The sequence below is a fragment of the Sus scrofa genome, chromosome 14 (assembly GCF_054392235.1).
Source record: "Sus scrofa isolate SSC_HxYL_T2T_F1_AM1 chromosome 14, Sscrofa_HxYL_maternal_Yorkshire_Landrace_v2.0, whole genome shotgun sequence".
Classification (NCBI taxonomy): Eukaryota; Metazoa; Chordata; class Mammalia; order Artiodactyla; family Suidae; genus Sus; species Sus scrofa.
This window is the reverse complement of record NC_139396.1, coordinates 156,762,091-156,775,387: the sequence shown is the minus strand read 5'-3', so window position 1 is coordinate 156,775,387 and position 13,297 is coordinate 156,762,091. Positions and strand designations below refer to the sequence as shown.

General features: G+C 46.5%; 2 protein-coding genes across 5 annotated transcripts in view; both read left to right on the top strand.

Moving 5' to 3' along the window:
* EEF1AKMT2 (EEF1A lysine methyltransferase 2) overlaps nt 1–13,297 on the top strand; it is a 72,664-nt gene that overhangs the window by 23,124 nt on the left and 36,243 nt on the right. The window contains exon 7 of one of the 2 annotated variants that reach the window (XR_014827138.1): nt 6,388–10,661. The exons of the other annotated variant lie outside the window; for it this stretch is intronic. The gene's annotated coding sequence lies outside the window, so the exon portion shown is untranslated. Of the gene's footprint in view, nt 1–6,387; nt 10,662–13,297 lie in introns of those variants that run through there. 2 annotated transcript variants of the gene reach the window in all.
* The window catches only part of FAM53B (family with sequence similarity 53 member B), a 117,996-nt gene continuing 116,222 nt past the window's right edge, over nt 11,524–13,297 (top strand). For 2 of the 3 annotated variants that reach the window (XM_084995830.1, XM_005671549.4), the window contains exon 1: nt 11,524–11,921. The gene's annotated coding sequence lies outside the window, so the exon portion shown is untranslated. Of the gene's footprint in view, nt 12,467–13,297 lie in introns of all 3 variants that reach the window. The other variant, XM_013983842.3, reaches the window with a different exon arrangement.

The following is a 13,297-nucleotide window of genomic DNA, read 5'->3' as shown; positions in this document are numbered from 1 at the left end:
CTAATTGTGTGTGTGTGCTGGGGGGCTGTTGATGGGCTCTGAAAGGAGTTTTGTCTGGTACACTTCACTGGAGGGAGGCTGCCTGTGACCTAGAGTTTGATTGTGGGGGATGAGGGGTGTGTGAGTTGAAGGACAGTTGCATAGTGGGAAAAAAATTGGAAAACCCTGTCATTTCTCTTGGCTAGGCAGAAAACAGAGATGTCCTTAAAAGAAGGGGGAGCACATGAGCATGTTTTATTAACAGTTAATGGAAGAAAATGAATGCTAATTTATTCTTCATACATACCATGCAATTTGTTAGAAAAGTAAAAGAATAGTTTGAAATTCTTTGGTCAATTGATGGATTCCTATGTTAGGGGCATAGAAATGAAACTCAACATTAAGCAGACAAATACCCAAGCCCACAGGCTACATAAATGCTGAATAAAACCAGCTCTACAATGGAACTCTGAAAAGCGAGGGGTAAGAAGCCTAATGAATGATTGAATATGACCTTAGCAAAATCCCTGGAGTGTTGTTGAAAGATCATTCATTTCCAGCTTAGATGTCAAGATGGGCTCCAGTAACCAGAAAAAAAAGAGAGCTTGAGTTGGTACTTACTGAGTTTTAAAAATCTTTACAACACAGTGCATTAGATGAATCATTAAAAGGGCTTCTCTAACTGCATTCTGAGCTGTCAGTGCATGGACCTGTGGTTTAGGCCCAGAGAAACCAAATTAAAAAGATAGGCATAATTCTTGAGACATGAATGTATCAATATCCTGCTTTTATGGAGTAGAACTTCAAACACTGGGATGTAGAGGCTGGCAGAATGTGCTTTTGTCATGCTGATGCCATTGTAAGAAAGACTTACAACCAAGAGATCAATTGTGCCTTAAAGTATTTGCAAATTACTTTTCTAGTTTGTTGGAGGAAGATATAAAAAAATAGTTTTTTTCATAATTGATCCCTCCTGAAGGAATGATAAATTCTTCTGTATTAATATTTAAAAGTATATGTTGTTATTACTGCATCAGGAAATGATAAGTATACTAGGGAGTGGGCTTTAGTGTGCATCCTCTCCAGAAGCTTTTTAAGAAAAGCAAATCTAACATAGTTGTTTTCCCAGACACCTAAACATTTACACATGAGCCAGCAATGAGCCAATCCTGGATATTTCCTGAGGCGCTTAGAGAGAAATATGAAAATACTCTGGTTGAATACGGGGACCGTGAAGTATCTTCATCATTCTTCATTAACGTCTTTACAGATGAAGCGGTTTATCGTTCTGTGATGATAGCGGAATAGAAGCGCTGGTGGATAGTTGTAGTTCCCCTGCTATTTCCCTTCCTTATTGCTTCAAAGGTGAGGGAGTAGACAGGATGGAGAGGCTAAAAGCAGAAGAGAGTGGGTGCTGCCAGTTCCCATTTTCCTCCTAACCCCTCCTCTAATATGGAAATGTCAGTCCTTTGTTCCCATCTAATTTTAGTACATCCTGGCTGAAAAAAAAAAAAAAACAACTTAGGATGATTTCCAACCTTGGGACTCAGAGGGCGGGGCGGGGGGGGGGCAGAGGAAAGAGCAGTTGACATTCCATATCCGTATGCCCTTCTCTGACAGCATCCAGCCCCTGTTCTGTTGATTTTTGTGATGAAATAAATTTAGATGCACTGGAGCAGCACTAATTAGGTTTTCCTTCCATGTCCTTAGGAAGAAGGATAGTTGGAGTCTGAATGGGGAAAATCATAATATGGTATTTAATAAAACATACGGGGCTGAATTAAAGAGCTGTATGCAAGTTTTAGAAGGAAGACCTGAAATTGTGAGTGAAAACTACATGTTGTGTTACTGATAAATAGGACCTGTGAGGTCCATTTGTGATTCAGTGAAACTGCTTTCATGCTATTTTTTGAATGAGAATAATATTTGTTGATTTTTGAGATTCGGTCATGAGCAAGACACACAGGTCAGAGCTGTTTACTCCCTCTGGAAACCTTAAAAGGTCTAGAAGGAAAGCTCTGATTCTGTACAGAGAGAACCAGTTGGGTCAAATCATTGATAATATAGTTTGTTCAAGAGATAGGAGAGGAGTTCCCTTGTGGCACCGAAGGCTAAAGATCCGGCATTGTCACTGCAGTGGCATTGGGTTGCTGCAGTGGCACAGGTTCAGTCCCTGGCCTGGGAACATCCACATGCCATGGCTCGGCCAAAAATTAAATTAAAAAAGGAGAGAGAGATAGGATGGAATTCCATATGGCTTTGTAGTTGGAAGTGTCAATTGTTGTGGTTCTCATTTAATGAAAGAGTAAATAACGGGGTTCAACCAGGAGCGCTGTGCCATGTGCCGAACCTCACTGTGACCTCCTGCCCTTTCCCGAAGGTGTTCATTTAGTGAGCTGAGGTTTCCTCCTGGAACCTTTGTATGATAAACGCATCACATCGCCAGAATTAAGAGAGAGCATTTTGTTAAGTCCATTTGATGAATGACTTAATTTGCAACAGATGCATTATCAGGTTATTTTCTGACCTCGAAATTTATTTATTTATTTATTTTTCATTTTGTAGTAGCAGATAATTTGTCCTTAAAATCTGTTAAGTAATAGGATAAATGTCATTAATGATTGTTTTAATATTAAATTTGGGGAAAAAAATGACTGGATCCTAGGCAGGTCATTTTCCTTTTACCAGAATGTAGTAGGTGGTATTTAAACTTCTTCTCTGCTCCTGTATTAGCTTGGCCTGCCATTGACTGGTGGCTCAAACACAACAGACATTTATTTTTCGTAGTCTGAAGCCTGGGAATTCCAAGATCAAGACGCTGGCAAGGTAGGTTTCATTCTGAGGTCTCTTCTCTTGGCTTGTAAGGAGTTGCCATCTCCCTGTGTGGTCACAGGTTGTCTTTGTGCATGCTTGTGTGTGTGAGCAAACTCCCTGTTGTCTCTTATAAGTCTTGAGTGTCTCTCTCTTTTTTTCATTTTGGCTGCCCCACGGCATATGGAGTTGATGGGCCAGGGACCCGATCTGAGCCGCGGTTGCGACCTGTGCCATAGCTGCTGGATCCTTTAACCGCCTGTGTCAACCTGGGAACTGGACCTACATCTTGGCCCTGCACCACGGGGCAGGTTCCTGAGTGTCTCTTACAAGGGCCCCAGTCCCATCGTGAGGCCCCCACCCTCATGACTCCTTCCAACCCTGATTACCTCCCAAGGGCCTCATCTCCAAATACCGTTTCTTTGGGTGTTAGGGCTTCAACATAAATAAACTTTGGGGGGACCCAAACATTCAATCCATAGTAACCGCCGAAATTGATCTGAGGTTTAGAGAAAGCTTACAGAATAGATTTCCACTGTATATGGGGAGTTTAAATACTCCATTAGCTAAATATCATTTGTTAGGTCACTTTATGATTCTTTTAAACCAAGATATCTGTTCATGCATATGAAAAAATATATGAGTGCTTTTCACTCTAAAAGGTCTTTGTACATTAATTGGTAAACTTTAGATATGAGTACTGATTTGCCTCTGATACATATTTGATAACTCAGTTTATATTCATTGAGCAAAGAGATGTTTTATCTAACAATTACAATTTACATCCACTTGTTTAGCCCCACCGTAATTTTATATGCAATCGTGATAACCCGAGGGATCTCCCTCATTTGATGCTTCCTTACCCAAGACACACACACTCACTGCACGCTCACAGAGGGCCTTCTTTACCGCTTGAACGGCCGGGCTTTGAGGTTTCCACCTTCTCAGCCACACAGGCCCAGGCTGAGTGTAGTACGTGGCCTTCCCTTCTTAGGCCTTGTACCTCTTTGGGCTACTGTCAGTGTGTCCTGTAGCTGCTTATGCCCTCAGGAAAATCGCAATATTTTAAAGGTGCTGGCAAAGTGCCTGATGGATGGTAGATACTTCTTTCAAGTCGGTTTCCCTTCAGTATATATATATATATTTTTTTTGTCTTTTTGCCTTTTCTAGAGCCGCACCCACGACATGTGGAGGTTCCCAGGCTAGGGGTCGAATCAGAGCTGTAGCCGCCAGCCTATGCCAGAGCCACAGCAATGCGGGATCTGAGCCGCATCTGCAACCTACACCGCAGCTCACGGCAACGCCGGATTGTTAACCCACTGAGCAAGGCCAGGGATGAAACCCGCAACCTCATGGTTCCTAGTCGGATTCGTTAACCACTGCGCCACGACGGGAACTCCATCCCTTCAGTACATTTTTTGAAGCACTTCGACTTAATGGAGGGAGAGGCAGTTGTGTAGACGTTACATAATAGGGTTGTGAATATTAGAGAAAAATAAATTCTCTTCGTATGATTCCTAGCACACACCAATGTCAAATACTCTATTCTCCAAGGAAGCCGTCTTTCCTCTGGAGCTAATATGTAGAATTGCTCAGGATTTTAACCCTCGGTGCATCATGTTAATGAATTTGGTTCCATGTGAGGCATCTGCATTCCAGGCGTGAGTGGATGAGTGAAGAGAGGAGGGTGAGTGGTAGACAGGTAGGAGGGCAAGTCTGGATAGTGGGCCTTTGGGAACCTCTTAAAAAATCACACTGTGGAGCGCCTCCTCCTTCCGTCTCTAGATAGGGCTGGCGCTGAAAGCACCTGGTTATTTGCAGAAACGAGGACCATGGAGCTCTTGCTGTGGTGCAGTGGGTTCAGTATCTGACTGGAGTAGCTGGGGTCACTGTGGAGTTGCAGGTTTGATCCCTGGCCAGCACAGCAGGTTAAGGGACCTGGTGTTGCTGCAGGTGCCTCATAGGTCACAGCTGCCGCTCAGATTCAGTCTCTAGCCGGGGAACATTTAATGCGGCCATTAAAAAAGAAAGACAGACGTGAGGACCAGATAGCGTAATGCTGGATTTTCATGAAGTGTCCTTTATGATGGGCTTCGGCAGGTTCTGAGAATACTCCTCCGGTTGAAGATTATTTTCTGCTTAAGAGGTAATGATTTGGTAATAAATGTCGGTATAGTGGGAAAAATGTTGATGTGGATGCATTTGAATCGAAAACAAATGGTCAAGGCTGTGGCGCGCCTTCTTCCTTCGTTAGGCCCCAACGCCAAGGCGGTGTTTCCAGTGACAGCCAGCGCGGCACTGAGCGCAGATTCTCCAGATGCCCACGCCGCAGGTTTGACGTGCTGTTGACTGGATTTGGGTCTTTGACTGGGCATTTAGGAGGCTGTGGGCTAAGATTTTTATCATTGATTTATACCTCGCTTCATGTAGGTTTGGTTTCTTTCTTTCTTTTTTTTTTTTTTTTCCTCTCTCTTTCTTTCTCTTTCTTTCTTTCTTTCTTTTGGGGGGGCTTTTTTTTGGGTTTTTTTTTTTTTGTCTTTTTGCCTTTTCTAGGGCAACACCCGTGGCACATGGAGGTTCCCAGGCTAGGGTTCCAATCGGAGCTGTAGCCGCCAGCCTATGCCAGAGCCACAGCAATGCGGGATCCGAGCCGTGCAACCTACACCACAGCTCATGGCAATGCCGGATCCTAAGCCACTGAGCGAGGCCAGGGATCCAACCCACAACCTCGTGGTTCCCAGTCGGATTTGTTAACCACTGAGCCCTGACGGGACCTCCCTGGGGGGGTGCTTTTTAGGGCCGCACCCATGACATATGGAGGTTCCCAGGCTAGGGGTCAAATCGGAGCTATAGCTGCTGGCCAATACCACAGCCACAGCAGTGCGGGATCTGAGCCATGTCTGTGACCTGCACCACAGCTCACGGTAATGCCAGATCCTTAACCCCCTGAGCAAGGCCAGGGATCAAACCCACAACCTCATGGTTCGTAGTCAAATTCGTTTCTGCTGCGCCACGACGGAAACTCCAGGTTTGATTTCTTTGATCAGTGAGTCATGTTTATTTTCCTTGCTGTTAAGTTGAATTGCAGTACCTTTAAAGTGGCGTTTTAAAGTTTATGTTGGGCAATACGAGTAGTTTATCGGATTCAACCTCGGTTTATCCTGGAACTGACAGTATAGTATGTAGAGTACAGTGAATCAGTCATTTATGCTAGTCTAGAAAACAGTTGGTTTTCAGATTTGTTTATTTAACCTTTTTATTGGTGGTTAAATGAATATCTCAGTGCTCGGAATGCTTAATATAACTATAAAAATGCTGGCCAGAGCAGTGTCATTTTCTCTAACTAATCTCAAAAGATCTTAAGTCTTTGAACCATTTTAAAAAAGTTCTACAGAGATGAGGTCAATACAGCATGATGTACGTTGTCAGGATAGAACACACTCAGAGCTGTACTACTTCACATTAGGGAGTTTAACAGTTCAGTGGTTGAATAACTTGGTTTTGTTTTGTTTCCCTGGGAAAGTTAAAAGGAGATGTAAAATAGTATTTAAAATAGCAAGCCAGCTTCTCAGTCATATCAGTTCTTTTCTGTTTCAGGTCAGCTGCAGGATGCTAGGACAAAATAGGCCAGGCTGGTCCCTCTTACAAGGAGAAACGGGTCTGATAAACATCCTTGCTTTTGGTTAACGCAGAAGATGACCAGGGTGCCGAGGAGAGCGATGCAATAACACACAAGCAGAACTGCTTTTCCTGCTGCTCCCAGGGAGGCTCCACCGCCAGGGCCAGAGACTAGTTTGGTCTTCTTGATATTGTGGCTCCAGAGGATTCAGTCTTCGGATTGGCTACTTCAATTCTGTGAAGTCACGAACTGTGTCTAGTTTCAGTTTCCCTGTACTTTCGTGGGTAATAGGCAGGATGGCGGTAGCTTTGAGCACATCACTAGAGAGGAGTTAAAAATCGATTTTTCTTGAGGCAGTGACTTGTATGGCAGATAGTTGATAGCAAAATTAAATTTGGGGTTTATGTTTCAAATACTAAATCTGAATTTCACTAAAGAATATTTAAGAAAAAAATGAAATAGTTTCCGCTTGAAAATAACATAAACATTTTGTCTGGGTGTGCTGTTGAAATAGTTTCTAGATAAAATTCAATGTATGGTAATGTGAAAATAGTGTCACTTGTTTTAGCTGTGTTTTTGGTGGAGTAACTGAGGCAGACTGGGTTATGGGTTACAGTGATACTAGTTAGAGTCTCCTTCAGCTAAGATCATGAATAGATCAGGCTAACGCTAAGAATTGATTATGCTTTTAAATCTTAGTATTAAAATATTCCAAATAGGTTTGGTAAGTTTTGCATGTCGCTAACTTTGAATGTAGATATACTTCATTACATTTCTTTTTGCATATATACCATGTATACACTTTTCAGTGTCTGCTTTTCATGCTTGAGTTTTCTTTTAGCTCATAACACCAGTAGCTACCATTAACTTCGCACAGAAAAAGCATTAGCAGATTGAAATAAGTTTTAACTGTTGCTCTGTTCTTTTTCGCATTACTTTACGCAGAGCCCTTCTACCCAATGAGTTGCAAGCGTGACATTTGCTGTGTTTTCAGCACCTGCCAACTTGGAAACCAGGGTTTGTGCTCAGGACTCAGGCTTACAACCCACACTTTGTGGTGCACAATGCGGTCCCAGCTGGCATGCTTCTTACCTCAATGGTGCTAGACGTTCGGTTACAAAGCTGTGCAGATCCACATGCGCTCATTTCAATAGGCGTCCCCTTCAAGCTGCTTTCAACTCTCACTTTGACTCAAAGGAGTTAGATTGGTATCATTAAATTCACTGCTTTGCTTATTCTTCAGTGGAAATAAATTCATTTTACTTAGCTCTTGAATCAAAAAATAACTGTCTTCAGGATCCAGAGTACCTCTTTTAAAAGGTGTGTGTCCATGGGAGAAAGATTTCTGTGTCTGTGTATGTAGATCTATGTGAGCTTCCAGCCAGAGCGCTGACTCATTTTCATCGGTGGAAAGGTTTCAGGACAGAACGTAAAAAAAGCAGAAAGGAAAGGTCGGAAGGATTAGTATGTCATAACATGCTTATGTAGGTAGGGCTGTTAGTTATAGCTGGATCATAGCTGTGGGAAAACAATTATAGAACTTAGTTTTCTCAATAAGATCTGCATAAGAAAATGGCCCTCATGGTAGGTTCAGATTTTTTGGCTTGCATCTATAACCAAAACCCTCGCATAGTTTTTGAAGAAGTGTATCTTGCTAACTTGTTTTCAGTAGGCAGTCTCTTTGAAAATGCTTCAGGTGATATGTCTTCCCAGCATCTATTATGAGCAATTTTAAAAGGTTCTGCTTTAAAAAGATCTTTTCAGATGTAGAAAGGACAGTGTGAAATGTGAATGACTGGCTTTTAATACAGCAGTTGTGACAAAGAGGCAGTGGCTTTTGGGAGCTGAATAATGGGGTTAATACACATGCATCTGCATACTGCTGTTAGGGCCAATTGAGAACACGTTTGATGTTTGTTTCACTCACATCGTTGGTCTGAAAAGAATATTATTCTCAGAAACAAACCAGTTTACCATTTTTTAGTGCTGAACTCTATTTACCATCATAGGTACAGACAGATTTGATGGGAAAAACTGAATAGTATTGACTGATAGTTGTTCAAACTTCAAAATTTAGCTCCTTGTTGTTTGAACATCATGTTTATCTGATTCCAAAGGCACAAAAATAAGAATTCCCACTATGGTGCAGCAGGTTAAGGATATGGCGTTGCCGCAGCTGTGGCGTAAGTTGCAGTTGTGGCTCAGATTTGATCCCTGGCCAGAAACTTCCATGTGCCTTGGGTGTGGCCAAAAACATAAATAAAAAAAAATAAAGGCACGAAAATAAAACACCCGCTAACGACCAGGGACTTTTTTTTTTTTCTTCTTTTTTTTAGGGCTGCACCTGCAGTGCATGGGAGTTCCCAGGCTAGGGGTTGTATCAGAGCTGCAGCTGTGTCACAGCCATAGCAGTATGGGGTCCGAGCTGAGAATGTGACCTACACCATAGCTCATGGCAATGCTGGATCCTTAACCCACTGAGCGAGGCCAGGGATAGACCCTGCAAGCTCCTGGATACTAGTTGGGTTCATTACCACTGAGCCACAATGGGAACTCCCAAGGACATTTCTTAGCGCATATCAAACCCCAGTCTTTACCTCCTCTGCACAGAAGTGCTTAGGTGAATATTTTTATTAGCTTGTTGATACAGGCTATAGTTGGTTACACCCTTTTCTTAAGAAAATACACCCTTATTGTCTCCTGTTGCTTAAGAGCTTTAAATTTGGCATGGGGAAACTGGCTAGTATAGAATGATACTCAGTTTATATGTGCCAGGCAGTGCTGAAGGGACACATGGTACATACCGTGCACACGGGCATTCCTTCATTTGGTAGTTCTGCTTTGAGGGGAGCCAGGAATGCCAGTATTGCTGTTTTCTCCCTGGGTTTCATGTAGCGGTCTTGGAGTGAGACGGTATGTAACCCTACAGTTTATACTTCCCAGGGTGTTCTGTGGCTTAACCAGACTAATACTGGTTGAGGATAATGGAAAAGTTATAGGTAATTACTTTTAGATTATTTGTGGATTTATTCCCAAATTGACCTATGATTTTGCATTTAGGTGTCTGATTGTGCTCTAAATCTGGTTTTGATTTGGTTTTTGACCTTTTAGGGTGAAACAAAAGTTCTCCTGATTGTACTTTACATCGTTTTAAATCCAGAGTTTGACTGAGTTTATATTTTACTCTTCGGAATTGAGCAACTGTAATATTCAACCTTTGGGTTTGGGCTTTTTATAATAAAGAACTATGTAGTATAACCCTAAAAAGTAGGGAAAAAAATGGGACTTTATTTAATACATAACGTGGGAAGGTGCCCACAGTATGAAGGTTAGTGACACAGGCCTTCATGTATATATTTAGCCTTTCAACATTCAAATGAGAAATAGCTATTCAGCTACTCTTGAAACAGATATTTTAGTTTGTACACTTTCAAGAAAGCCTCAGAACCAGAAAAACAGGCTGCTTTAGGTTGGAAAGGAGGTGTTACAGCAAAGGAGCTTGCCATAACCACAATCCTTGGAGTTTTGTGAGACTAAAATCACCCTGAAAGCAACAAGAATAATGGTTGCAATAATTGTTTCCAGGCCTGGGACCTGTGAAGTTTGTTTTTTAAGTTGACCTGATGAACTAGTAATTGCAGGAATAAACTGAATGTTTGCCAGCAGGAGTCACTCTAGGCCTCCTAATAAAAAGTAAATTAAACTATATCCTTAAAGCTCTCAAAGGCTGAGGTGCCACTGTGATGCGATGGCACGGGGGAATGTAGCAGCATTCTCGAATGATCCCTTAGGCCTTTCTTTGTTCCATCTAGGAGGACTTGGTTCTTGCTTCTTTCAACACTGGCCCTTGATACATGTTCTAAAAGCAGTGTTTATGGGTAAAGGATATTGGTACCTTAGTTGTCTGCACATTAGCTCGCTTTGGCTGTCTTAGGATGAACTGATCATGTCCCACGTCATCAGCTAGAATGAATACTTACACTCTTGTAGTGTTGTCCATCCGGATCTTAGAACAGAAGTCACTGGAGTGAGCTGTATGTAGTTAGTGTGAAAGGAGATGTTAGCTTGTGGCTTCCTGAAGAAGAATGGGTCCAGTGTGATGAGAAACTGAAATATTTTAGTAATAGCCATGAAATATAATAGTTTCCCAAGTGCGCACAAGCTCAAGAAGTTAATTGTTCATTTATGTTTGATACCGGGATTGAAACATTGGATTAAAACCAATTAAATGTTCCTAGAAGCCACAGAAAAAGTTTCCTGATTTATGAATAGGACCATTCAAATGGCGCAGACACAATCCATGTAAAGTAATGAGGTGTTTTGTTTTTTTGGCAAAGGAGAACACAAAACAGGCATAGGGAGTTCTTTTTAAAAACCTTCTCTTCAAAAAAAAAAAAAAAATCTCCTTTTGGATACAAGGTCAATAAAATAACATACACCAGTAGTAGGAAGGAGTAATGGGAAATCTAGGGCTTCACTTCACAAGGAAAACAATCCCCCTCCCCCAGGTGAGCAGCACAATGAAAATACTCTGCTTATTCTATCAGGGTTACATTCCTGAACTTAAGTCAACATCCTAAGTTACAGAACTAAACATGCTCTGCTTCTGCTTAGCAACCACAAATCCTTCCTTCACCAGTTGCATATATTTTGGATGTGGCTTCTGAAGTACACATTCCTTTATTGCAATCAGCGCCCCGAGTTAGGAAAGTAGCGCTTTATTTTCCCAAAGTGTGACAACACTAATACGGTCCCCCCCTCCCTTGCCGCCCAGCACGCCTCTGAAATGGTCGTTTCTTTAAAACCTCAAAACCCCAACAACCCGGAAGCTGGACGTCTGAAGTCCACGCGGCCCGGGGTTTTCATCCCGGCTCGTGCAGGGGGGCGGGGGGAGACGGCCGCGGGGTCTCTGGCTCTCCGCCCGGGCAGTCGCGGCGGCGGCGGCGGCGGCGGCGGCAGCGCCGCGCCCGGGGCCCGGGACCCGGGGCTACTTCCCGCGTTCCCGGGCCTCGCAGGCGCGAGCTCGGCGCGCGGCTCGGCTCGCAGGACGCCCTCTAGCCCTGCCGGCGGCGCGCCGCGGCCCCCCCACTCCCCGCCCACCGGCGGCTGCGCGCACTGCACACTCGCCTGCCGCCGCCGCACGCCGCCCGGCTCCTGCACGCCGCCGCCGCCGCTGCCGCCGCCGCCGCCGCCGCGCCGAGCGCCCGGGCCCGCGACGCCGCCCGCAGAGCGCCGGACCCAGCTACACGCAGCCGCGGTCGGGCGGCCCCGCGGCGGCGGCGGGCGCGGCGGGCGCGGGCGGCCTGGCCGGGGCCGGTTAAAGGGACGAGTTGCAAACAGTTCAGGAAGTGACAAGTCGATTTCCTCCTCCCTGGGAGCCGCTCGGTACAAAGCGCTCGGCGCCGGCAGGAGAGCGTGCGCGCGGCGGACGCGCGGCGGGCAGCCCGGACGACTTGGCGAGCGCCGGCGGCGACGGCGCGGGGCCCGCGCCCGGAGCGCCCTGCCGCGCACAGTAAGCGACCCGGGGCCGGGCGGCGGCGGTGGCGACCGAGGGGGCCGGTCCTGAGCGGAGGTCCCTGTCGTGTGCGCCCCGGCAGCCAGCTGGAGGGAGCCCAGCTCGCGTGTGTGCTCGGCTTGCCCTTTTATTTTTATTTTTATCTTGCCGATTTCCTTTTTTTCCGCCTTGCTTCGCGTTGGGGCGGGTGGTTCCTTGGGGCGCCGAGTCGCCGCTGGTGCATGCGTGAGACTTGTCAGAGCGCAGCCAGGGGAACGAGCCAGCCCGGCCCCTGCGGAAAAGTCTGCGCTTCCCGGGGCTGGCGCGGGGACTGCTGTGCCCGGGGGTGTCCTCCTCTCTGCGTCTCAACTTGAGCCCTGGCTCGCGGCAGTGGCGGAGGCGCCGAGCCCCGGGACACAGGCGTCCCCGCTCGCCTCGAAGTTCCCGCATCCTTTGCAGACAACTCTTTTGTTCGCGGAAGTTTGCGTCCGCCACCCCCGGGATGCGGACCCTCAGCGGCCGGCTCTGCGGCTTCTGGATCAGCCGGAGCGGTCCCGTTGGGGGTGAGAGGGCAATCTGTCCCGGGCGGGGGAAGCCCCCGGGGTGGCCTCGGCGGGGACTTGCGGGATTTACGGGGCGGGGGGCGGCCGTGCGCCGGCGGCGTGGCTTTTGCACATGGCGAGAAGGGCCGTCCGGCACGGGCACACTGGTCGAGTCACATTTTTGTCAGCCCTTGATTTGCAAGCCCGTGGGAGTCGGTTTCTCCGCTCGGGCTTTCTCTTGATGGGGCGGGGACGAAGGAGGGGAGGACGCCCAGAGTCCGGGAAGGGCCCTCGGTTTGCATTGCCCCAAGTGGCTTCTGGGGTACCCCCCAGTTCCCCACCCCCGCCCGCAGACTTGGGGAACAATGCTGGTGGCTCGGGACGGGGCGGCAGAGCACCGGCGAGTCTCCAGAGCCGACTTGCTCGAGTCCCTCGCCCCCCGACGCCCCCTGAAGCAGGCTCCCTCTGTCTGACCGCCGGGGTTCATTAACACGTACTGTACTTCGTACGATGGTGAACAAAGAACAGCTCTTTGCAGCAATTGATGAATGGGATTCTGCCTCCTATAGGCCACACTCCGAGACTTCCATACGTTACAGTCTCCGGACTCGGTGGTGTTGGGCAAGTGGCCCCCGCGGTGGGCTGCATTCCGGGCCCGGGATCCTGGGCAGGGCATTTGTGCCGCTGCCGCCGCCGCCGTCATCACCACCACCACCACCACCACCACCACGCTCGCCTTGCTGGAGCGGGTGCAGATGGAGTCAGGCTTACGGTTGTTCAACAGGAACAAATGTTTGTTGAATTGTTGGATGGTGGAGACAAGGGACTGTTTTCTATTGACTGCCGCAGGAG